Source organism: Melozone crissalis, unplaced genomic scaffold (genome assembly GCF_028551555.1).
Source record: "Melozone crissalis strain CALT ecotype California unplaced genomic scaffold, PUWL_Pcris_2 ptg000006l_1, whole genome shotgun sequence".
Taxonomy (NCBI): Eukaryota; Metazoa; Chordata; class Aves; order Passeriformes; family Passerellidae; genus Melozone; species Melozone crissalis.
The window spans coordinates 39,344,657-39,370,032 of NW_026535784.1; positions in this window are offsets into that span (position 1 = coordinate 39,344,657).

A 25,376-nucleotide genomic window follows, 5' to 3' on the forward strand; every position below is an offset into this window, starting at 1 on the left:
CAGTCTCACAAGGATGCAAGACAGCAACAGGGAAGACTTGCAGTTGTCACTTTAATGAAGAACTACTTCTGCTACACCACTCATTTGCTTGGTTCATCACTCTGTCTCCTCTGACTCCTGATAGCATAATGTAGAACATCAAAAACCCAAACCAAACAAAATACACCTCACGAAAACGCAGATCAACTCTTGCCAGTCTACAAAATCTTCCTGAAAAACTGTGTGTCATCCATAAAAATGCAATTTCTATGGTATTAAATTCTACAATGGCTAAGCAACAAGTTGAAAACAGGGCTTTTTTTCATTTGGGTTTTGTTTATACACACAGAATTCCCACCCACCCATACTTTGAGGCAGCAAGCCAAGACCCAGAGGAGGAATGAAGGGATGGATTTCATTTTTTTTTCCTTCCCAAAGGGAATTTCTTCATCTCAGCATAGTTAATGATGTTCAAGCTACAATTAAAATCATTATACTTCTGCAAAAAGAACAGCATCTGTTCCCCACCCCTCTCATATTCAGTATTCACAGTCTGTTTGCTGTTGCAGGATTTCCATACCTTTCCTCAGGGTGTGCCACTGAGCTTCAGACTCGTTTCTAAACAGACATTCCAACACAAAGGAAGTCCTGAAGTTTTGCTAACCCATGTGCTTCACTAGCAGGGAACATCAGCAACTACCTGTTAATCAAGTAAATCACAGGAGCCTGAGAGCCTAAGTGGGGCAAGATCCCCGTGGTGGGTGCTCTAAAATATTAGCTAAAACAGCTAAAATATTCCTTTCATTTATAAAATATTAATTTCATTTCATTAGTAAGCTAGGGCCAAGCTTCAGTAGCCAACCCATCAGCAATAACTCCACTCCACACTTCCAGCTGGCAACATGTATCCTATTAAACTTGAACCAATAACTCATTGAAAAATAAATACTTTTAACACAGTGACATCCAGGAGAAACTAAAACAATGCAGAGAAATTTGCAGTGACTGCAGTTATCAGCAAGTCTGATCTGCCAGGAGCCCATTACAGGAGAGGTTTCAGTGAGGCAGCAGTGCTCAGGGATTGCCCACTTTTGCTGGGGTAATTCACCACCTGGATGTGGCCTGTCATCCATGAAGGGGTGGCATGGCCTTGCTGGATGTTCACCCTATAAAAAAAAATACCCATAGCATTTCTACACCAGTGTAACATGCAGCAGACTGAGAACAAATACCAAGTCCTACCTTCATTTTACTAAAGAAGCTGCAATCTGAGCAGGAATGTAAATGGTGCTGAAGATTGAAATCTATCTTCACAGGGAACATCTACTGTGAGAAGAGCAAGAGCAAAATGACAAGAGTTGTCCTGACAGTGTTCCAGGGGGTGTGAATAACAAAGAGGAGGCAGAGCCATGCAGACAGACTGACTGCTCATCCCCTTCATTTACTGTAACCAGCTTTCTTCCTGACAAACTTCAGAGTCCCAATTCAGTAATGCTGGAGTGAGTCATTGCAGAAATAGGCCCCAAGACAAGCCATCAACAAGCAAGGTGGAGGGGCATACTCAGCCACTCTAGACACACTGGGATGCAGGAGCTGAAATTAAGAATTGCATCAAGAGAGCAGGAGAGAGTTTAATGGAGGCAGAAAGTGGTCCCAGGGAAGCAGCAGTCAGTTTGTGCCAGCTCCTAGTACAAGAAATCAGAATACCTATACCAGCAGCACTGTCAATTCTCCACAGTAATTTCAAAGGCTTGGATCAGCCTCTTCTTACAGGAAAAAAAACAAAACCAAACCAGGAATAAAGCATTCGGGTCTCAACTCACTTCGGCAAGGACCTTCCATACACACAGAGAGTAGGGGTCCCACAGAGGTGAAGAATCCATTGGGACTGCCCAACACTTCAAAAAACACACATAAGTTGCAATTGTTTGCAGATGCAAGTGACATACCATAATAAAATGTTAACCAGAAAAAGCTTACTGTTACCATCTATACAGAGAATGCACCTCGTCTGGTTTAAAACAAAAATACAAAAAGCAGCATTTTTGATCAGTCAGCATTAAAGTTCATCAGTTGTAATGCTAAAATACCTCATTATGAAGCGTGTTTTCAGTCCTGGCAGAGGACAGGCCAAAAGATTTCACCCCAGGGCACTAACCTGTGAGGCTTGGTTAGTTACAGCAACTCTTCAGAAAGTAACTCTGGATCCAGTGTGCTTCAAGGCAAGACACACAGGTCTAACAATTATCTGAAGAACTTTTTCCTAGCATGGATTTGGTTAATTCAGTCACCTTCTCTGGAGCTTGCAATAGATTCCTTTGCTAGATTAAGTGCTGTTATCAGAAGTCTTTTCATACAAAGATATTTATAGATAAAGAAAAAAAACCCCAAACTTAAATGGAGATCACAAAGCAGACTTGTTAAACTTTGCTGTAGTTTTTGAGGTTATAATCAGCTTTACCTGCAAGGTATGGGCTGGCACAGGCCTTTGCTGTTTATTACACCACAGGAACACACACGTGGCCTCAGGCTGGAGAAGAGGATCCCACAGACATAATATAAATTATATACAGCTTAGGTTTCAGTCACCCTCAGAAAATGAGAGTCAGGCACCACAAGGCAGCAGTAACTAACTGAACATACAGCTTATGGCAAATGACCTCATCCTTCTCATTTTTCCATGCTAGTAGGCTCATCTGTGCTTTTCCACCCAAATCTGATTCTGACTAGGCATCAAAATCTAGACAAAAACCTAGACATCAAATCCTAGACAAGCAAATGGCAGCAGCTGCCAGCCACCAAACAGAGCCCCCATCAGCTGCCATTCTCCCAAGTCATAGTTCTGGCTCACAGCACACAAGTGTGGAGAGACACAAAGGAGATGGAGAGTGGGAAAGGATTAGGCAAGGGGTAAATTGCACCATTACCACAAGAGGGAAGCCTTCATTTAACTTAAAAACTCCATCATAGACAATACACTCAAGTACTTACCTTAGTTTTCTATTTCAGGGTGGGTTCAGTGAATCTGTGACCACAGGAAGCAACAAACAAACTTCCTGATGCTGTCTCTACTGATCAATTACCTTTGGTGCCAAACAAACTTCCTCACTAAAAAAAAAAAAAAAAGGAAGAGTATAAAATATTGTAAAAATCCCTTTTTCCAGCCCTAACACACTAAAAACTTTGGGATTGATGTTACTACACAATGGCACACAGGTACCAGAAATTGCAGTGCATATTTTATCTTGCACAATTGCCACTGCCTTCCTGTACAGGAGTTTCAGTCTCACTTAATGGATCAGGCCCAACAGTGATACAAGTGCTCTGGTAAGGAAGAGTGACCAAAAAGTGATGAGACTAAAACAAGTGAGAAAATTCTACCCAGCTCTACAGAGGATTCTTCTCCCTGTAATCCATTGAATGAGTTTTAAGTTGCCTTTATGCCATACCTGACTCACCTTATTTTGTTGAGAAGAGGCTAAAATCTACCAAACTCCTGTTGGAAAACTCTGAAGTATTTTTATCTCTCAGTATCAGATACCTGTGGTCATTCCAGAAACAAGAGAAAGAAAGAATGATAATTTCATTGCCTTTTGAGCATTGTCACGTCATTTCTTATTTTCTCCTGCCCACCTAAAACAGAGCTTTACGAGATGTGAGCACACTGTAAAAGGAGTCTCAGGAAAAGACACATTATAACAGGATTATTAATTTTGTTATTATTTATTATATAGGATTATTTATTTTCTGGATACTTATTGACAATATTTCCTGCTACGTGAGCTTGAGCACTGAACTCAGTTGCCATCATTCAGTTATTTGTTTCCTCAATTTTTATGGGTTTGTTTGTTTGTTTTGCTTAAGTGTCATTAACTAGATCTTGCATTCTATTTCTGACTGGTTATCTGAACACAGTTCTTATTTATTTTACTAGCTTTATATATTAGATGTCAGATTTGTGCCTAATTGTATGCCTTGCAAAATAAACAGAATTGCACACTGGAGGCATTTCAGAATAAAAAGACTAACTGCTTGCAAAATTAAGCTGAGATCAGGATACTAACAAAATCAGCTCCCCAGAGCATGGCTCAGCTTCCCAAAAGAGTCTTTGAGAAAGTTACACTTCTGCTGATGCTTGAAACAGAATTACTTCCTACAGTCCAGTGCTGTAAAACACAATTTTGCCTTGGAAAACTCATAATTTATATTTTTTTATTATTATTATGCTGCTGAATAAAAGCAGAAAATTAACCTGCACAGCCTCTCTGATCACTGTTCAACTGAAGCCAAAGCAAAGTTCTAACAAATTCTGTATTATTACAGCAAGCTCCACTTCTCCAAGCTAATTTCAACAGCCTCTTTATGTTACAGCAAAATACTGGAAAAAAATGGTAGTGGAGTTCCTGAGGATGCACATGGCTTGAATTGCACGTGTGAGAATGTGGGCATATTCTGGGACACCAACAACAGGGTGAAAATAAACTGTTTTGCCTGGGGGCAGAGACTGGTTTAGTTCACTTACAGAGTAACCCCAATGAAGAGCTCAAGACACCTGTATTAAAAGGCAGCTGACAGAAGGCATTTGAAATATCACTCCATTTTCCACAGAATACCAAATTAACATAAACCAAAATCAAAGTGAACGAGATTAGATAGGGCTGGAACAAGTTATGCACTACAGGAAGGCATCTAAGTCCCCTAGTTCAAAGGAAGTCACACAACAATAATGTTTGTTTCTCTCCTGCCCAACCTTGCTGGAGCACTCGCTGTGTCTGTGGGAGCAGCTGAGCCCCGCACGCCCTCCTCCCGCCGTCCCCTCCTCCCGCCGTCCCCTCCCATCTCAGCCTGCTACATGTCCTGAGGGAGAAAAGCTGAGATATCCACCCACAGTCTTCTTACGTCTCCCTTCTGCTTGGTTTCCTTCCCAGGAGGCCAGAAAGGACATGCTTTTTCCCCATGGCATGCCAGCCAACCCTTCTGCAACCACACAGAAATTTCCTTTTTTATTCTTCCTTAAAATTCTGCAAGCCAGCTACAGCCAAACCACAACATAGCCCAGAGAGAAACCTGCTCAATGGTGGGAAACACACTTTTTTTTTTCCTCCCCATGAATAAGTCACAGATAGCACCAAACTGAAGAGACTAATGAAACATCCTCATGTCTATTTTGCTTCACTGACCTAATCTATTTGCTAAACACTTTGGGTTTTAGGATATCAGAAAATCCCATAGTCAGTTGCTTGCCCAGTCTCACACAGCCAAGCTCTCCTTATCTAGCAGCTTTCCATGGAGCATTAAGTTAAGCAAGACTCCCTGCACTCACCACAGAAGCTGCAGTTTATTTATTCAGAAAATTTAAGTACATTTTTAAGAACACTGGCAACCAGGGCATTTTTCCCATTCCTAAAGGGAGCACAGAAGCAAAAATTTGTCCGAGACAAAACCACATTGTATTCCAACAGCTGGGGGAGTAAAGAGCCCTCCATTCTCTTCTCACTTGTATACCTCATTGTAAAGAACACATTAAAGTGGTGGGTGAGCTGATTCCAAGCCTTCTCTTTCCACCCACAGCTTTTATTGCATTTGCCTCTGCTCAATCATTCATTCATGCTCCCTCAGCCACTCGCCCACATCTATTCCTTGCTGACAGCCCAGCTGCACACACACATTCCCAATTTCAGGAATGGCTTCTGTGTTCCAGTGCTGACAGAACAAGGGAGCAGTGGGGAGAGAAGGCTCTGAAAGGCCTCAGGATGGACCATGCCAGGTCTGCAGCACACACACAAGCAATGTGCCAGTGCTCAAGCTCACTCTTGCACAGCCACTGAAGCAGCCCCCAGGGACTTTTGCAAGATCAAATTGTTGCTGATTTTAGATGCAGAGGCAGCACTGTTAACCATCAGTCATGGAAAGGGGTGTTTTCAAAGGAACTGAAGGCAGGCGAGATTGAAGAGCTTGAACTTGAAGAGCTCATCCTTAACAGCCACAGAAAAGGCAGAAAATCTCCCTGTTCCAGTCCCTTCACTCAGCCTTTCCTCATAAGAGATGCTCCAGTCATGTGATGCTTCAAATTCTAATCAGTCATGTGAGGCCTCACCTCCTAACAAAGAGTCATTACTGAAGAAATTCAATACAACAAAAATTTAGGAGAGAAAGCATTCATTTTCTACAGACACCGTTAGAACTGTGACACCCAGGCACATCAGGCCCACTCTTTTCTGTCTCATTTTTTTTAGCAGCCTTTTTCCCCTTTTCCCTCAGGGTTCAAGACAAGCCTCAAGACAGTACAGCTGTGCCTCACACAGCAAAGAATCCAGCCCACCCAGCACAGAGCCACACAAACAGTCCTGCTAGGAGTATTTCAGGTTCTCAGAGACCCTCCTGGTGAACCTGAGCATTACCAGCACAACATGATGGATGCAACAGCAAAGGAAAGACATGATGGGGCACAGACAAGGAGCATAATAGCAGGAATGGCATAATTCCCATACTTTATCTTCATTATTTGACAGTTCACAATCTCTTCAGGATGAAACCGACAATCTTATCAGCTGATGTGCTCAGCTGATTGCAGTGACACACACTACATTAAATTCTCCAGCAACCAGAGTGTAATAGCCCTCACTTCTGCAACAGATTGAAAGTGCCATTTTAAATCTATTTGATTTTCTCAGTAGATATGGGTTTCTGATGAATCATTATGGCTCAGTGTAGCAGAGGGGATGGGTTCCAACCCAGCTAGATAACCAGCAGTGAAAACAAAAGATTGTGTAGCAATATGATATGCAAAGCATGGAAGAAAAATGATCAAATGAAGGCTTTCAACCCTGAATGAATGAAACCAAGTTCTAAATCATACAGAGCATTAAATAAGTATGCCAATTTCAAATGTGGTGACTACCTGCTAGGACTATATAGCAACACTTACTCTCACTTTTAAAGAAATGAAGAGGAAATTGAAGGATGCTGCTGCAGCTGTTCAAGCCCCAGCTGAGATTTGGGCGGCAAGGTGTGCTATCTGAGCACAGCAGCTACTGCATGGAGCTTAAGTCTATTCTGGGATTGCAAGATGCCACCTGGATGTTTTTCAGGGGGGCCACAGCCAGTATGGCTGCCACCACCTTGCCACAGGTGCTTTGTCCCTGGGAGTGGCCCTTTCACAAGGACTGAGAATGCCAGGCTCAGAGACTCACCCCAAATCCCAGCACTGCACATGGAGCCACCTCTGCCCTCCAACTTGAGTGCTTTGGCATCACAGCAGCAACTCCAGCCCTCTGAGGCATTGAACTCCAGCTGTATTGCTGGGAGGAAGGACTAAACAGCCACTTGTATGGAATTAGGGATGCAACACCCACAAGCTCACATCTCAGAACCTGACCATCATCAGGCCTACAGTCATTTGGAAATTTGGCCCTCTCAGGTCTCTTCAGTAAGCAGCTGTTTAAAACTTCTAAGAAGCATAAAGCTGCTCAGATAGAGAGCCTGTATCTGCAAAGTTACAGCATGTGCTAGATGTCTTGCCAAGGACAGAGAACACCAGAAAGCTTGAACCAAAAGTTAAAAGCTTCATTTTATGATTATTCTACCTTTAATTGTTTACTAGTTGCTGAAATGTGTGGCACCTTTTCAGCTCAACAGCTGGCTGTGTTGCAAGGATCACAGAATAAGCTGACTTGGAAGGGACCCACAAGGATCAAGTCCAGCTCCTGGCCCAGCACAGCACCATCCCCAAGAATCACACCCTGTGCCTGAGAGCATTGTCCAAACACTTCTTGAACTCTGTCAGGTTGGTGCTGTGACCATTTCCTTGGGGAACCCGTTCCAGTGCCCAAACACCCTCTGGGTGAAGAGCCTTTTCCTGATACCCAACCTAAACCTCCCCTGACAGAACTCTAATGTGTCCTGTCTCTGAGGACCACAGAGAACAGATCAGTGTCTGCCTCTCCATTTCCCCTCATGAGGATGTTGAAGACCACAAGGAAGTCTCCCCTCAGTCTTCTCCAGGCTGAGGAGACCAAATGACCTCAGCCACTCCTCATATGGCTTCCCCTCCAGAAGCTGCACCGTGCCCATGGCCCTTCTTTGGATGCTCTCTAATAGTTTAATATCTTTTTTAAATTGTGACACCCAAAACTGCCCTCAATATTTGAACTGAGGCTGCTCCAGTGCAGAGCAGGGTGGGACAATCCCATCTCTCACCCGGCTGGTGATGCTGTGCCTGATCCCACCCAGGACAAGGGTGGTCTCCTGGCTGGATGGCTGAATGAATTCATATTACCCACATCCACTGCAAGCCTTCTGGAGTTTAACTTTTCACTGTGGAAGGCATCTAGCAAATATAAGGTATTTCTGAGAAGCAGCAGGGGAAGCTAGTCATGGGGAGAGCACTCTTCAGATGGTTTAAGATATTTAAATAAATGAGGCTTAAAAGCTATTCATTTTGAAACTACCCTTGCCAGTGATTAACATGTTGTAACAACTCAGCCTGGTGTTAATCTCTATGGGCAGACAAAAAACCATTAAACCATTAGCTTAGACTGTTTGTTCATCATTTTTAAACTGAAATTTCATTAGATACTTTGGGATGCAGTAACCTCTAGAGGACCCCTGTAAATTAATTTTTTTCCAAATATCCACAACCTAAGGAGAGAGGGCTTTAAATTAGTACCTTGCATTAGATGAAACAGCTTCTCATTGTGTTCACTGCAAAATGTGAATTAACAGAGGAACATCAGCAGCTGTGCTGGGAAATTATTTTATAAAAAATCATTTTGTTAGAGGCACCCTTTGCTTTCTCTTTCCTACATTCACACAACTGGATTTTAGTAAAACTAGCAGAGCCTTGCCCCACCTGAGGAGCCTGAGCTTTTGAAGGCCATGCTGTATCAGGATAATTCAGACATATGCAAGCTTCAGGAAGGAGCTTGGGAGGAGAGGAGGGAGGAAGGAGTTTGAAAGTTTGGGGGTTTTAAAGCACCAGCATATGAGGAAGTGGAGTACTTCAGCAGTGGGAGCAAGCAATGGATGACTCAAGAAGTTCTCCCTGTCTTAAGAGCAGTAAACTAAAGCTCCAAAATTACTTAAATTATAGAGAAATGGAGAGGGCTTAACTCAGCAGCTATAACTGCACTTGTCAGTCCCAACACTAGATGTGAAAGCATAATTTATGATTAACATTTCAGCTGATACATTCCTTGTTAGTCCCAGTATTCATCCAGATAATATATCTGCTCAACATTCTTTAGTAATTTTGGCAAATTGGTTCTGATCAATGGCATTCTTGCTGACAGCCCACTTCTTAATTGACATTGCAGCATAGCTTCAGCTTCCTGTCAGGCTGGGGATGGAGAGCCCCCTCAGCTGCAGCTCCTGTGCAAAGTGCTCACAAAGGCTGCCTCCAATGCTAAATGAAGAGTCACCTGCTTGTCCAGGTCCCACCTGCAGAGTGTGGCTGGCATAGATTGAACTCACCACCCCATAAACAGGGGCAGAGCTGTCTAGGCTGTGTGGGGCAGCCTAGGAGTGCTGATTCCAGAGACCCAACAAGTTCATCTAACTCCTGACCAGCACTGGGCTGTGGTGTGTTGATAAACCAAGTCACACAGATCCTGACAAGCCCCAGGGCTGAAGTGACAAGGCTACAAAATGCCAGGCTGAGTTCACATTCTGAAATCAGGTGCGTTTTTGTTTCTGAGTGAACCATACATTCTCCAGGAGCTAGAATGAGTAACCTGGAAGAAATACTTTGCAATCACTTTAAGTAGATAAATTCAGAGAGAGTCTGCTGAATCTGCAGACTCTTGCTAAAACACCCACAAAAACCTTACACTGAAGTAAGAAAATTATGGAGGATAAAGATAAAAACACATTGTTATTAATAGGAAAAAAAAATGCTTCCTCTTTGGACAACATGGTTGAAACTCCACATACAGAGTCTTAAAAATCTATCGTTCTTTTCCATGTCTTTCATGTGCAAGTGACTTCCATGATGGGCAGTTGTGAAAGATTGGGAAGGGCTTCCTACTTTTAAAATCAGAAAGTCAAGTAAGAAAGAATGACACCAGAATTAATCTAAAGATACAGAAAGTATTAACTTGACATGCCTATCACCTATAACTTCGAAATACAGAAGAGTGAACCCAAAAGGCAGGCTTGATGGAAAGCAAGTACATATAAATTAGTCACTGCAAGTGTTGCTAAAAATCCAGCTGATTCCAGGAATCCATCAATTTGAAAGCATATTTGACATGCAAACATAGTAGGAATTACACATTCATAAACATACCTCAGGACGTGCCTCAGCCACTGGACTTGGGGAAAAAGAAATTCATCTCTCATGAATGTTTATACCTATCTGCATCACAGTTCTTATGTTCCTGTCTATTCTTCAGAGCAAGCATGAGATCAGCCTATGGTTATACACCCCACCTCACAGAATGCTCATCTCCAGCTATCAGAAGGAAAAAGAGGAAAAAGCCAGTAACTTATCTCAGTAACAGGGGCTGCTCTACTCTGCTCTCATTTTAGTCTGGAAGCAGATGTACACAAAAAAACAACCAGAAGGAAGGCATTCCAAATCTTGTTTAAATTCAACACAGGATTATTTATGATGTACATGATTTTTCAGCCTGATTTCTCGAAGAGAGGGGAAACAGCATTTGTAGACTAAAGTAAAATTAGAAAGAAAGGAAGAAAGAATGAAAGAAGACAGGAACAAATGAATGCTAAAGCCCTGGTACCAAATGCAAACATCCAGGTGCTTTTTGAAACCCACTGGAAGGTCAGGAGTAGCAAGTGGCTTTGTCACCACGTGTCAGTGCTGGGAGAGGCACCTTGAAAGCAGCAGGAGCTGAAGCTCTCCTTCTGCCCCTGCTGAATCAGCCAAAGGAAACCAGCACTGCCTGGCAGTGATTCACAGAGGGCTCCAGGATGCCCTGCTCCACCCTTGGGAAAGAATGGATCAGCTGCTCATGTCCCAACAATAATCAAAGCAACTCCAGGGAAGCCAAAGGAAAGGCTTAGCACAACAGCACCAGCAGATCCCATTGACAGTAAGTGCAGATTTGCAAGGCTACCTCCCATTGCACTGGATGCTTTATTGGTCAGAATATGCCTATGTTGGAATTTCTTTGCCATTTAATTTTATGGGTCATGACCCAGAAGAAAACAGAATCAGAAAATTATTGCAGTGAAGTAAATTAATTAATTACAAGTTACAATGAGTACCAGTTAAGCATTAAGGCTTTTGTTTCCTTTGACATCCTGCATTCGTTGAGCAATGCACTCACACTCAACCCTTCCTACCTGTTCCTCAGCATTATAGGACCTCATGAGGCTGTACTCATGTGCCACCTCTCCCTTAGAGCTACACAAGTTTGGAAAAGGAATATTTACTGTAGGGTAAAAAACCCGTAGCTGTGGTTGACAGATGTTCTTTTTGTTTTGACGTACTTCATCTAAATCCCTCTTCCTCCACTTAAAAAAAATGAAACATTGTATTGTTTTCACCTCAAGAATAAAAGACAGCTCCAAATATTTGTCCTTTATGAAAAAAAACCTGTCATTTTCTTCCCTTACAACTGCTATTAGAGTTTTACTATCATTTGGGGTATTTAATGATCATGCTTAAAGATAACATACACAAGAAGTTGACTCACCTTCCAAATAATCCATTATGCATTTGGTTTGTGTAATTTGTTGCAATAGGGAGGCATTGAAGAAATCCACTGTCTTAGTCTCCTTCTCTAAATCATGCCTGCTTTGCCAAGAGGCCAACAAAATCCCCAGTAGGAGTTTGGACAGATTAGTAAAACTTCCCCTCTTTATAACAGAGAATCCGGGTACTTGTGCACAAAAATGCTACACTGCTTGTGTAAAAGTGCTTTCAGTAAGAGTTGATGTGATTCATACCCATATTAGCACCCTTTGACAAAAGGGTTTTTTTAAATTATGCAATATGTATTTGCACAAAAGTACCTTTTTTCATGTACAAATATTGAACTATATCATCCCAAAACTCTTAAATTTTTTGTTTTTTATTGAGCTTTTCCAGCTAGATTAGTCTTGGCATACCTGCAAGCTCTGCTTTTTCATTTCAAACCTGATGTTACATTTGTCATTCCTGTGTTACAGCAATGGAGTATTGCAAACATGCTTTTTCTTTTGAAAGAATCTGCCAAGCACCAGCCAGTGCACACATGGAAGTGTTTACCTGGAGCCTTAATACCAATTGTCCCCATCTTACACCTGGAATATTCATTTGTAGTTGTGCAGACAGGCATTAAAATGTGGCTGTTTAATTGTACTGCTGTATACAAACTGGAAGGTATTGCTCTCTTTTATTTTTTTAAATGAAGATGACATGTTAGAGGCATCTGCCTAATTACACTGGCAATTATGCAGTTCACCATAGGGACAAGCTCGTAAGGGCACGGTCCTACCTGATTTTATCTGGTTTAGAGGTGGCTTTTTTACCTAAGCAAGTGACAAAAGTCTCAGCGTCATCCTGCAAGTGACGTAAGTGCCGGATAAACGCAGTCATTTACAGCAGGCAAGGGTTACTGCTGGGATCAGCTCCACTGGACAGAGCTGTGCTTCCAGATGGTGACTGCCAGTGCCCAAAGCAGTGTACAAGGGAGAAGGGAGGTGTTATCTCTGTATTCACACAGCTACCTTCAGGAAAAGGTAACATGAGAGCACTGCATTTATTTACATTAACCAGAACACAGACTATGTCTGCAAACGTAGGTGCAAACTCTCACAATATATTACAAGCTTCCTTAGTTAGAGGCCTAAGTCCGTTTTCAATATGTGTTTAGTTTTACTAGTAGTTGTCTTATTTTCTTTCACCTTATAGCAAGAAGTAAGATCACAGCAGGTTTAAAATCAGGCATACCTGATGTCCCATCAGGAGCAATGTCAAACTCTCCGCGTTGGAAAAATAACTGATTGCAAATTTTATTCAATATAAAAATCCCTGTCTGGAAAACAGAAAAATGCCTGTATTGTATGAATATGCTTGAATATTGTTTGAGGTTACAGCCTGCAGACTAGTATCTCTCTTTTAGATTCACAGCCCCTCAGCCAAAGCCATGGCACTTGATCTGTGCCAGCTCTTACCCAGCAGCAGCTGAGGAACAAGTGATCTTTCATTTGCCAAGCAGTAAAACCCACACAGAATAATTACTGAGCAACAGCCAACGTGCTGTAAATCAAAAGTTGTTGCAGAGCCACCCTCTCAGAGTCATGGAATTTTCTGGTTGTGTTTCAGAGGTCTAGACTAGTCTGAATTTGGAGGAGACCATGTGATGGTACAAGCACAGGTCTCACAGACTGTGTCTTCTCCCTGCTCGGTAGGCACATTGGATTGAATGGCCTTTAATCATATTAAATCCCACTGCTCTTAGTAGGTCCCAGGCGTTAAGAACAATGTTGAGTTCTCGAGCAAACAAATTTTCCCTTCACCCCTTATGGTTTTCAAAGCTTGTGCTAGTGACAGCAGAAGCTACTGGAAAAGAGTAGGAAACAGCTGGGAGAAATAATAGTAGGCACAGTGGGAAGGGGACAGGACAAGGCAGCTCCCAGGCAAGTTTTTTTTTCCAGGACCTCCACTTCCATGTGAACTTATTGCACTAAGGCCACAGAAAAGAGAACTATTCCACTAGACTGCTGACCAGGCCCCTGCTATCTGCACAGCTCTGTTGCAAGATTGTCACAGAATAAGCCTTATTCCACAATCTACTCCAAGCAACATGAGCCACAGCATTTAGTATCCTCTCAAAAAGTATGGCCATCCAGTAGAAGACAGTGCTTCTTTTGAAACAACAGTTTGTAACTAAACTCCCATGGACGGCCCCAGGACTGTGAGAAAATAGCCAATTCCCCAGGGGTTCAGCAGGTTTGCTTATTGCTGTCCACATCCATCCCAGGGCCTGCCTGGGGTGACTCTCCTCCCCAGCCCTCCCCACACAGCCAAGCACAAGTTATGGGATGCCTCAAGTTGTATCTGGCTTTTAACAAGGACTTGTTAAGACAGAGTCCCCATGCCAAACTTTCTTATCAAGAAAGATGCTCTACCTGATAAATTATTGTGCTCAGACCACTTAGAAATTGGAGAGGTGGATTGAGAGGTACTTCATAGTTACAGTTTAAAGAGATTCTGTCACCACAGGGTCTAAGTCATGCCAGGCCCAGGCAGGCATAGTGAGGCAGCCACTGAATCCATTCCTGTGGTGGTCAAAAGGTCTAAATGTCTCTGATAGGAGCCACACAGAGGCCACTGCTGCCATAAAAAGCATATTAGTTTGTTCAACAGCCTTCTTGTAAAGCTTCCATAAAAGATGGAAGACAATTGCCTGCCAGAAGTTGTGCATCGCCTCTTCACTCTGATGTGTACAACAGAACTTCTCCATCTAATAGCTGTAAAGGAAGTAAATCCATAGCTGGTAGTGAACTAAAGTCTTCAACAACTCAAAATATTTTTCCAGAGTATGGCTTCACTTTGGCGTTTAAAAACTACCTGTGACTGAAAATGCCACTAATGAAGCTGAATTCACTGACACTGCTCTTCAGTGAGCCAAATTATTCCAAAAATTCATCTGTCAGTAACAAGCACTGACTAACGCCCTCTCAGTACAAAACACAAGCTTGCAACAGATGATACCTTAAAATCTCTTCTAATTGTGACCAACTCAAGAATACTGAGATCAATGCACAGCGTGTGCAGGCTCAGAGTGCTGATACTCTCAGCCCTTTCTACAATTTCAGCTTGGTACTGCACACACACACGGCACACATTCACCCTGGAGTTTTTATCCACTAAAATCATAAAGAGCATACCTCCTTGCATTTATTATTTAGTTGGCCAAATTTCTGCAAGCATATGAAAAAAGCTTATAGACCACACCAGATTTAAATACAATTAAGATGGTTTGGGGGTCACTTAATCAGGACATGCAACTATTTGCAGTTAGCATTGCTTTTAAGAGCAATTGTTCCATATTTCTCTTAAGAGTAATAAATTACAAGGTTCTTTCCTTGCCTTTGTAATCCAATTTCTTATTTTATCTCTTGACTTTTATTCTCTCTCCCACATGTTCCTCCCCTAATTACAACTTCAAACATTAGAGAAAAAAACTGTCACAATGAATCAGATGGTTAGTCCATGAGGTGTGATATTCTATTTAATACTGATGTCAGACTGGCAGATCCCTTGGAAACAACACTGCACTGCAAGTCAGCTGAAGAGAAATTCTCATAAACTTTTTCAATAGTCAGTTCCTTTAGTTGATTCCATAGTGGATTTCACCAATGCAAACCACAGGAAAGCCAAAGAGACAGCCTGCAGCTGTTGCAACATTTGGGTTTAAAATAGGTGTCATTTCCTATAGAAAAGGCACAGCAACTGGGTCTGCAGAACATGTTTATACACAAAATTCAGCTTTCTACCAAGGCAAGGTACTTCCCCTATAGCATACTAATCTGTATGCTCAGGAAGACATGAGAAATCCAATTAAATTTATGCACTGTCCTACCAGAAAGGTGTTAATCCCCTGAGAATCACATTTACACTATCTTTTCAACTATCTGCTTTTCAAGCAACAATGTCTCCTAACATTTCAGGGGTGTGAGAAGCTAAGCAACGACTTGAGGTAACCTAAAGGTCAGCAAGTTCTGCCTGAAGTCACAAATAGTGCCAGGTTGGATTTACTCCAAGGCTGAAAAAGCTTCCCAATTCCAAGTTTGCAAGCTTCGAGTTGGAGTAACTCTGGCCAGAAATTTCAGTTTAAATCTATTTGAGTGTTATCCAGTTTCAATAGCTTCCCCAGAAGATTCCCAGAGCTAGAGTTTTCAGCTTGCTCCCTGGTGTGTTCCAGGGAGGAGTAAGGGTAATAATGGCAGTGTGGAACCACAGCCTGTAAAATTGCTTCTGCAGTAACTCTCCCTTCAGTTTCTGACTTCTTCTAAACTGGGTATTCCACATGGTTTCTTGGAAGGTAAATGCACATGTGAGAAACCTGAAGTGAATAAGAGAACAAAGACAGAGATAAGAGCTCCCATGGAGATGCAGTTAAGACAAATATTGGGTCCCACAGTTCATAATTTGGCAGTCTCTTCTCAAAATCCTGTTGGGTATTCAGTGTGATCTCTCGAGAAGGTTTTAGATGAATTAGGCTTAGTGCAGCATCAGGGAAAGCACCTGCAATCAGCAAGGTGTTTCCACTCACCTCCATGAGTGCAAAACGAATTTTGAATAAGCTTTCTTGTTTTTCATACAGATACAGGCTGTTTACTTATTTAAAAGGCAGTTCTCTCCTTCCTGCCTCGGTGGGTGCTCAGCAATTGCTGCACTTCTTTAATACAGCTGGAATATTTGAAGCATGAATCAGAAGGTAATATTGCATATAGTGTTTTGTCAGGTATTTTATGATAGATTACACTCATTAAACCTGTGATTACTGTTTGTATTTATTGTGTTCCAAGGAAGGATTACAAAACCAGTCCTACAGATCTGCTAGAAGGCCTAATTGCACATTTGCTGTATTTGCACCAGAAATTAAAAAGCAGAAAGTTATATTCTTTAGGCAAAATTAAAGTTTGCCCACACATACATAATTTCTTTTTTCTAGTTGCTGGATTTCCCCATACTTTATTGTAGAGTCCTGACATATAAAAGCCTCTATTTCTATACTTTACATGATGATTCAGGGATTAGAAAAGGAGAAATAAATGCAGTTGCACAAAGACTTAAAATTATTCACAGCAGTAATAGTCACTGCTAGTAAGATCTTTACTTTTTTGAGCTGGCTTTTTTCATTTATTGATAGACTTGAGCTCAAAGTCCAATTCGGTATTTCTCCTAAATTTTCAAAGTGTTGCACGAAATTATTTGGCTCCAATTAAGCAAAAAAAAAAAAAAACCTGCTTGTTATAATGAAAAGCTTACAGCTCATGGCAGGATGGGGGTTGGAGAAAAGGATGAGAGAAGAAATACATTATAAAAAAATCCCACCAAACCCAACCTTTTCTCCAGTAGCTAACAATGTGTCTTTTACAGGTCAGTAAGATTCAGGCATTGTCAGATTTCATCCTTTGCTGCTGTTTATTCATCACTTCAAAGGGAAGTGACTTTGTTTCAGCCTCCAACTGTGACCTCTCATTTAACTGTAAGAAAACCTCTTCAGATTTGCAACAGATTTTAAGCTTTTCTCCCTAGCACAGAGATCTTTTTATATCATATGACAAGAATGGAATTGACCAACACAGGACAGGTAGGGATCTAGAAGACTCCACTGAAGGGAGCTCTTTAGCAAAAACACTTTTAACACCATCATTTTCCCCTCATCAACTAATACAGCCCTGAAGCCATGTTCCAAGGAAGTGACACAGGGGGGTTTCCAGGGAACACACATGAGCAACACCAGACTCAGGTCTTCATAACAAACTGTGCAGTATGCATGCAACTAAACATCTGCAGTCTACCAAATACAAAAGTATTTTGCATAAAACATGTTTAGCCATGGTCTGAATTGCTGGCAAATTCCCTGTCAAAACTCTGTAAGGTGGGTGCAAATTTTAACAGCTAATCCATTTTCAGTGATTTCGAAAGGATATTTTTCAAGAAGGTATTAACAGGAACTCATCACACATGGGAAGATAATGAATGTCTTTTTCTGTTTGTGACTTCACCAAGAATTGGGGTGATGCAATTGAGAGTGCTAGTCTTCTGCAACATTTATAGGAGGGATCCTGCACAAAACCTCAGAGCTGCTTTGAACTCAAGGTGGATTTAAGCCAGGTGAGGACCTCTCTCCCCTCAGCCCATATGATGCAGTTTCATAACCAATGTTACTTTTCTGTAAGAAAAACCAGCTCATACAGAATCCAAAATGCACAAACATTACAGATGTGAACCAGGTATTTCATGGCAATTCTCCCACAGAATCATTAACTGAGTTGCCAGCAGCACTAAAGGCAATAAAAACACTACAGCTATTACAAAAGCAGCAACTGATCTGTAACAGAGACAAGCATTCTTTTTTGTTCTCAACAAAGATGAGAAAATTGCAAAGAAAATGGAATTTGAGGCTAGGAAACAAGTTTCTCTAGCTGCTGTATCAGTCACCCAGATCAGAAAGGCTTCACTCACAGTTGATAATAGCTCTTTTCCTCTTGACATTCCTTGGAAACTACAACTAAATGGCCAACTGTAGGAGGAAAAATAAATTCCCTATATTGTTCATTATTTCCTACATTACTGAGCTGAAGGATCTCTCATGAGCAAGGAATTTTTACCTTTATAGAATCCATCCAAGTTTTTCAAAACCATACTGAAAGTCCTATTTCTGAGTTTGCCATTATAAATAAAATTTACATTTCCTTTCTTTCCTTCTTATTACTAGGTCAAAGGGAACAATAAGTCAGGACTTGTCTTAAAGAAAAACCCTTGATTTTTGTGAAGAATGTGTGTGTGATCCTGTCCAGAAGCAGCTTTAGGAAAGGCACCTCAAATAGAAGAAACCTTCAAGATGCTCCAGTAGTTTCTCTTCCCATACTACAAACAAGAACTTTGACAGCTTCAGATGGCACAAAGAACTCACAGCACTTGCAGTACTATTTCCTGACACAAATGTTCCTATGATGGATGAAGTTTTTTTATCTTAATTTCAGGCAAAAAGTATGTCATCCAATTTTAAGAGTAAACAGGGTAAGAATGGTGATTTAACCAAACTTGGGCACTGGTGATTTAACCAAAACTTTTTTCACCAACACTGAGATCAAGCAGTTCCCTCAAAGGGAACAGGCTAATAAATAGTCAAAACCCACAATCTGTTTTACCAAAGGGGCAAGTGACATCAGACACACAAGGATATCTACATGTAAAGTTACAGTACATATGTCTTCAACAAGAGACTTGCCATTCCATTTTCCTTTTCTCCTATTTATTTTGCAAATGTTTAGTACAGCTCTGGAAGATTTTTGTAATATGAAAAAGAAAGGGAGGTTGCAGTATTTATTTTTTCAGGCTTAAGTACAACATTTATGTAATAGTGCTGAGTTTGAACATATCCTCAGCCCCTTCTGTAGGAAATCACAGTTGCACCCTGTTGCTAAGACAGGGCAGAGGAGTTGTCATTTCTTACCCAGAAAACAACCTAAGCAAGCACCAGCAAACTGGCAATCAAATCCAGCTCTGCTTTAAGCTTCCAGACTCCAAACTCCAGCTTGCTGTCCCCAAAATCACCTGCTGTAGGCTTTAAACAGCTCAGAGCTCTCAGCTGGGAGCAGTATGGTGCAATGACATCTGCTTTATTTCAGTCCAGACTGCCTGTTCACGTCCTTCATCACAAATATCCCAGTGCACACATTTTTGCTGGGATCTGAGCTTTCTGGTTTATTCCACAGCTCAGCCATCCCTGCCTGTCCCCTGCTGTATGACTCAGCACTCGTTTCCCCACACCTGCAATCCCCCTCTAGCCCTTGGTGCCTTGGCTCAGCACTTGGAAGCTGGCTCTGACCCGCAGCCCACGCAGGCAGGTTGTGCTGCCAGGGCCTGGCCAGTCTCGTTACCCCAGTCTGCAGGCACCAAGAGCCGCTCTTGGAGTGCCTTCCAACTTTCTTAACTAGAAAGGGCACAACCAAGGTCTCATCTACTCAATGGAAAGTGTTCAAGGAAGCAAACAAAGTGCCACAAAGGATATACCCTATGTAATCTTAGAAGTCTTATAGGAATGATATTGATCCCAGCCTTCAAGTTAAGTCTGTGTATTTTTGATGAAAGGAGATTTTTTACTTGGCTGGATTCAGCTGTGAAATATATGGTCTTGCTAAAAAGGAACATTAGCTCATTTACCTTGACCATGATATGAACCAAATCATCAATCTGCCCTTGGATCTAGACAGACAGAACAACCTTCCAGCTTTGTAAAGCCAGTTAGGACTCCTGCATTTGTCTGTCCAGGTTAAGAGAGGTTCCGTGTTCTTTATCTCTTCTTTGAAAGAATAAAAAGAGTTTAAAAATTCAGCCTACACTACCACTAAGCAGTTTACTTTCATGACTAGATAGATGCCACCTTGTCATCTTGGATCTCAGTGTCTGGAGCAGAGAAGACCCTTTCATGCATTTGCCAGACAAATAAATGTTAATAGCAGCAGTTGGCCATGCTAAATCCCACTCCTGGGTAAAAGACCCAGGATCTGGCTGCAGCCAATCACCAAAGGAACAAACATGGGGTTCTGACTTTCAGAACTCTGCTGTATCTGTGGGGGGCAATTCCTGCCTGAGGGAGAGCCATAAGAGGTCAGGTTTAAGACAGGGTTTTGATACCAACCTGTAGAAACACAGAAGGGCAGAACTATGAGAGTACTCCATATCCTTTATAGCACCTCTTCTTCCTGTTGGCTTCCAGCACAACACACACTGTTTTGCCATTCTCACTCTTTACACAGAAGGCTAAAACTTTTGTCTCTTTTTTAATAACCATAGCAGCTTCCCCGAAACTTGCCTGCCGAGGAGACAAAAGTAAAGCAGTGTTTTGCCTCCAAGGTTTGAAGCACTTTGGCCTGATTTGTGTGTTTTTTGGAGAGCAGATAGCAAGTAGGTCTCCTGCTACTCTTATGACTGTGAAATTGCCATCCCAGGAATTGACCTCAGCATTGTCAGGCCTAGGGTCAAAAGCAGCTCTGAGGCAAGTTGACACTGACATGCTTTTATTTCTGTGGCAATAGCAGAGTGGCAGCTTGATCTCACCCAAGATGACTATCCATCTTCTAAGTGTTTTATAAATATTAACAGTTTGCAATGCTCTAAACTGATACACAGGATGGACCATTATTCCATCATTCCCATTTCAGGGAGGCAGAGAAAATTAAGGGAGACAACAGACTTAAGTGTTCTACACAAAACCACAGCAGTGCCTGAACTCAGACCCAACTTGTAAACCTTTGTCTGAAAGTCAGCAAATGTGCAGTGGGATCACATGCCAAGGACTCACCAGTGTGATTTGGGGACTATTGTAGCCAAGTTTATATTGACTTATACCCCATTTAACCACATAGTGGTTGCATTACCATATGAATACAGTCAGCCTTGTTATAGGCACATGCTGCTGCAGACCCAGGAAACCTGGGCACCTCTGTACCATGTTCCCCAGGCTTTCACTAAAGAATCACTGCAAACCAAGCTGAATGCTTCTTTACCTACAGTTTCAGCAAGTCCCAGGGTCTTACTCCTCTTTGATGTCTTGTTTTCCAGAAGTGAAAACAGAAAACATTTGAAATCACTAAATTTAAACATTACATGTTATTTTCTGCATTATAGCCACTATAACATACCTATTTAGGAATTTTGCTCATACCATTCCTGAAGTGGCAGATTTTCAGCTAACGGACCAAAAACACAAGCAGAGAGCTATCAAGAGTCCTTGCTTCTCCCATCTTAAATACAGTATCTTCTTTGCTATTCATTCTTTTTGTTAATTACTTTTCAGTGATTTCCTGCTTCCCCCCCTCCCAGCCAACAGTGAGGAAGTGATAAAAGTTTTTCCCTAAACCTTTCTCCAGGAAATTACATTCATATCCATTAAAGTTAAGCAAGCACACTAACATTTAAAAGAGTTTCAACTGTTTAAACTAGCAGGCACCCTTGAATGTCCCTAGACTCCGGTGGTTTCATTCCCCAAAGTAAAATCTCAGCAACTCTAAGGTTATCACCCTCATGAGAGAACCACAGAAACATCCAGGTGGAAAAGACCTCCAAGATCAAGTCCAACTCTTGACCAACCACCACCATGTCACCTACGCTATAGCAGTAAGTGCCACATCCACTCATTTCATCAACATCTCCAGGGATGGTGACTCCACCATCTTCCTAGGCAGTCCATTCCAATGTTTCACAACCCTTTCTGTGAAGGAATTCCTTCTGATGTCCAGCCTGAGCCTCCTCTAGCATAGCTTGAGACTATGTCCTTTCATTCTGTCACTGGCAGCTAATCAATCCAGCCTGTCAAGATCCCTCTGCAGCATTGGAAAAAAAAAAAAAAAAAATTAAAAAAAAACCCACACACAAAAAAAACCCCACACCAAAAACTCATTAACTGTTCTCAGAAATCACAGTTCACGCACTCTTAAAAATAACAAGCTCCAAAAAAGAACAAAGATAGGAAATTACAAGCTGTAAAACACACTGCTTTTAATTAGCCCAGACAGAGGAGCATAGCAAGCCCACTATTTCACTTACCCCATTCCTGATGCAGCTGCAGTGGCAGGCATGTTGTGTTACACCCTGCCTACCCTGCTGAGCAACCCTCTGCCATCAGCACAACCGTGCCAAGCAGGGCAAGACGTTTGGATTCAGGTACTCGGCCTCATCTTGGACTCAGCTGGACACTGATAGATACTCAGCTGAACATGTGGACATGGAGAAACACAGGTGGCCTGCAGCTACTTTCTCTGTCATCATTTTTATGGTGTTCACAAATTATACCCCACAGAAATCATGTAACTTCCAGCTCTTTGTGCAACAGCTCAGAGCAATGTTGTATAAAGGCTTTGTTTCAGGATTCCCTTGGAAGCACTACGTGCAGCAGCTACTACTCTAATTTACTTGCTCCTGGAGAAACTTGCCACTAGTCCCTTTGCCTTGTGCTTCCCTTGGGTTTTCCACATGCTGGGCTGGAGCGCAGCTCTCCAGCCAGCATCCTCAGCATTTCAGAAAAGCAGCAGCACCCAATAAAGGTTCAAAAAGGCAAACAAGAACAACACAGCTCCACACCAACCACAGTGGCAGAGGCTCTCCATGTTTCCTACCTCATGGTTTCCAGCACTACCTTCTTACCTCCTCCTCAGCTCAAATCTCCACAGAAGTCCAAGGCAGTTCAACCTCCTCTCCAAGGTCTTCTATTGTGATGCAGATTCCAGTCACTTTCTTTTCAAAGCCAGGTGTTCTGCTTTCTCAAAAGCCTTCAGGTAGCAAAGTCTCTCTTTGGCTCAAATTTTATCCCAACAGAAGCATGAGCAGCAGTAAGATGCCAGTAAAATCCAGGAGGAACCACCTGTTCTATTTCAAACATCCTTAAGAGTCCTTCTTTAATCCATTTGTGGTGCATCTTCATCAACCTTTTTTAAGTTTTACAGCAGGTTGTTTCCTGGCCCTGCAAAAAGCCTCACTCAACCCTGCTAGAGAAGTTGTGAAGTCAATTACCACAGCTAATGGCTTCATGCACCACCTGGGCTGGGGCATGGCCTGGCCTGTGCTGCCTTCCCCAGCACTAGGAGCCTCCTCTGTCAGCGTGCTGGCCCCATCTGCAGCCCACACTACAGCACAGATGCAGGGACTCACCTCACCTTGCTGATAATATATTACCACGTGGTAAGTCTTTCATGTGCCCAACCCAAGTATTTCCCACACAACAGGGGATCTTTTATGCAACTGTCTTTCAATTCTGTATAGCATGTGCTTCAAATGCATGTGGGGCTAGCAGAAATCAGAGGGTAGGCATGACAAGCTGTAGTCACCTACCTATTCTACTTGCCCTTTTCCAGTTTATATAAAGCACCAGCAGTTTTCCCATGACATAATTCCCAAGCCCTGCCTTCTCAGTATTCCTGCCCCCAAATCCTCCCGCTGACTCTTTTTAAGGAGTACTTCCCTCCTCTCAGAAGCACACTGCCAGACCCAAGCTTTTCCTTCTCTTCATTATTTGGTTTCTCAAGAGCTGGCAGCCTCGTTTTCAGACATAGGATCATTTAACATGGAAAAGACCTCTAAGGTTGTCAAGTCCAACCATTCACCTCACACTGCCAGGTTCACCATTGAACCATGTCCCTAAGTACCTCCTCCTCAACTCCCCTCACAGCAGCAGCAGCAGTAGGTGCTGTGCCATTCCCTTCCCATATTGACATTTCATCTTCTTCCCACCCTTGTAGCCAGTGCTGGGGACTTCACCTTTCAGACTCTGGCTTGAGCCTGTTATTGCCAGGAGCCACATTATGATTCCTGTATATACAGGGATTCTCAGATGATCAGCTGAGCAGACTTCTTCCTCCTTTGCCCTTAGTGAAGACTGAACAGTGCACAGAGGAGCTAGTGCCTTCCATAGTTCCCATCCTTTACAGAGTTTTTTTAAAAAAACTGATTATTCTTGTTTAAAGTATAAAACTACAACATTTTATAACTTTAAAAAGGAAGTTACTGTTCACCAGACAAGGGGAAAGCTCTCTTTGAACCATCTTTCACTTCACAAGCTAGAAATCACAGTGTGTCCATGACACTAATTGCAGCATTAAGTGTAGAATTCAATTAATGTAAATAAAAGTAATTACAATAATTATTGCTACTGTGGTGCAATTATACTACTAATTGTGCCCTCTCAAATTATGATCACCCTGACTTGCATTTCTGGTATCAGCTATGTCATTATATACTCCCTGCCTCCCTTCTCCTTCAAAGGGAGAAAGACCAAGAAATTTCCTTCCTCACACACACCATTCCATCCCATACCAGCAATCTAACCAAGCTCTCCTGCTCTCACCTGCTAGTACAGATATACTAATCTTAGTTAGGTTTAGTTGTTCAGGAGACCAATAGAGTAGATACAGCTGGGGACAAAGCAGAAATTGTGGCTCACAGAGTGCCTTCTACCATGTAGTTATGGATCAATTTTTTCTACCAATACCAGTACTTTCAAGTTTCTTGTAAACCACAAACTGGGATGCAGTTTCACTTTGAAAATACAGAAGAATAATGTTTCCTGAGCCCTCTAGGCTGGAACTCTGCAGGTATTTCACACCCACACAGCACAAGTAATTACCAGTCAAATGTGGTTACAGCTCCAATTATTGCTCTATAACTATGTTTGTACCTATATTTGTGTCTAAATCACAAGGCAAATACGCTCTGGAGAGGAAATCACAGTCCCTGGTACACCAGTTGCCTGAAGCAAGCAGTTACACATCTACCCTTGCTAGGAAGCCACTTTCTTTCCAGAGGAAATAAGAGTGGACACAGAAGATGGGAGGGTGGGGAAAGGATGTTACTGACGAGGGTGACATCCCAACACAGCATCATGACGTATCTGGACCCCCACTGAGTTGACAGCTAAGAAGTACTCTGAAGGTGCACTGCTGAGATCTGCCTTATAAATAGACTGAACCTCTCTGTTGCGTCCTACTCTATGAGCTTTCTCCACAGCATGGCTAATGAGACAAGGAAACAGGATGTTAGTCAAGAAGTGACGCTGCAACCCAGCAGCAAGAGATCAAATAGTCTTTAAGAACTGATGACATGTAAAGTGTTGCAGAGAGCACATGGAACCAGAATAACATTATGGTGTTCTAAGTGACAATGATGCCTAGAGAGGCTACCTGGAGCCCAGGCTAGGCAGAGTGAAAGGAAAAAA